Genomic DNA, 2,308 nt, shown 5'->3' on the forward strand with positions numbered 1-2,308 from the left:
ACGCGCGTGGAGTTCAAGCTCCCTTGGCTGGCGCATGCAATGCACGCGCCAGCATGTGCACTCTCCTGGCGCGTGTGGAACACGCGCCAGGCTCACCATCTTGACGCCACACCAGATCCGGGCCACCTCCGACGCCCTTTCTCGCCGCCGGCGAAACTCCGGCCACCGGAAAAACGCCGAAAAAATTCCAAAAAATCCGAAAAAATGCCAGAAAATTAAATTAAGCCTCAAAAAATTCCAGAAAAATTCCAAAAAATTCCAGAAAATTACTGAAGCATAATTTAACCCTTTTGGACCTTCTTGAAGCTTCATAGCATCCTTTGATGAATATTACATGGCTTTAAAAATATTTACAACTTGAAATACAATGGAAAAATAAATTACATCATTGAACTTTCAAACGGCTAAATCAAAGCCTTAATTACATTCATCCAAAGATAAAATTACATTCATTTAACCTATAAGCTTCATCCATGGCCCATCCATACATCATCATTCATTCACAATTATTCATACATCATTATGTATCAATATATATCAACATATTAAATCATACATCAACATACATCAATAAAAATATATATGAATATAATTTTGGATCCATGAATGATGATTTTCATAAAATCATGATCTCTAGTAATGAATCAAACCATGCTCTGATACCACTGTTGGGAAACGTGCTAGTTTTAAAAACTTTTCGAGGGATTTAAATTCATAGATCTTGATTCATCACATAGAGACAAGTTTTATGCAAAAAATAAAATAAAATATGATGTATTATTCAACTAAAAGATTGAATACTTACATCAAGGTTTGAGTAAACCTCAGATCTCTCCTCTAAAGTGAATGTTCTCACTTATTGTAGATCCCTTTTGCTAGATGCATTCTCCTTGGATCTCCATCTTCTTGGTAATTGTTTTGCCTTTAGGAATCACTCATATGCCTCCATGAATGACCTTGGAAAATTAGGCTTGTGGGAGCCTCCATTAGATGAGAACATAAACCCTAATTTTCTAGAGAGAGAAAATTTATTCCTTTTTCCTTCTCATAAAAATCACCCCCTAAAATATACATAGACCATGTATATTTATAGGCAATATAAAAATAAAGAAAAGGAAACAACAAATCCTTCTCCATCTCTAATTCATATGTCTCAAATCTAATATGATTCCAATATCAAGTTGGGCTATGAGTGAGAATCCATTGGGCCTATTATTTTATTGGCTACAATGAATTAATAATTGGCCCGGTCCATGGACCCAATTCAATTAATTCATAAATTAATTTCTACTCCACTAAAAGAAATTAATTGAACTCCAATTAAATAATAAATAACCTCTAAGTCAATATTGCACTTTGACCCCTCTATGCATAATTAGTTATCGGATAAATATAGCCATCAATCCGACTACTTAATTAATATATTTATTTTGGTACCTTTGATTATTTCTGGCTCGATCATAATAAAACATTTGTTTGACAAAAATAATAATTTAAATAAATAAATATATAATAAATCATTTTGTCTAAAAACACACGAAGGCCTTCGAATTTACTTTGTAATCAACCATAATCAATACAAAATAAATACAAGTAGCAATGATGCAAATATTGAAAATATAACCCTCTAACTATTAATTACATAACTACCCAAAGTGTCGGTCTAAGGATCCCGAAGAATCCGCCGAACAAATCAAAGTAATTATTAATTAATAAAAGAGTCTATACTTTTCTCATGCTTAAGAGTCAAATGCCATGACGGTAATAGGGAGTAATTGCATACGACGGCTCTCGCAATATATTTCAACCTAACGCGGATCCAGTTCAAGTCTTAATTAATTATGAGTCCATCCATAATTACCGACTATGAACAATTTATAATTACTATTTATATATCATGCATTGATTGTCATCACATACATATATATAAATATTTCTTGTAATTAACAGGACACTATCAATTTCATAATGAATTGAAACATAATACATTGAATTCACCAATTATATAAATCATAAATATTTCAGATATGTCAGGAACATATGTCAATACAATCCAGATAGGAATTTGCTATGCCAGGGCATATAAATCCCAACAGCTATTTCATTGCCAGAAGAAGAGACGCTCGCTTCACATGAAGCTGTGGAATTATTCATGGCGGATGAGTTATTGACGTTTGGTTATGTTGGGAAAACCAGAGGGTAATATTTTGAGATTGTTATGGGAGAGGTCAAGAACAGAGAGGTTTCGAAAACCAGAGAGATGAGCCAACTTACTGAGCCTGTTTGTAGAAAGATTGAGGACTTGAAT

The sequence above is a fragment of the Cornus florida genome, unplaced genomic scaffold (genome assembly GCF_030987335.1).
Source record: "Cornus florida cultivar Cherokee Brave unplaced genomic scaffold, ASM3098733v1 CherokeeBrave_3.0.0_Hap2_Chr05, whole genome shotgun sequence".
Classification (NCBI taxonomy): domain Eukaryota; kingdom Viridiplantae; phylum Streptophyta; class Magnoliopsida; order Cornales; family Cornaceae; genus Cornus; species Cornus florida.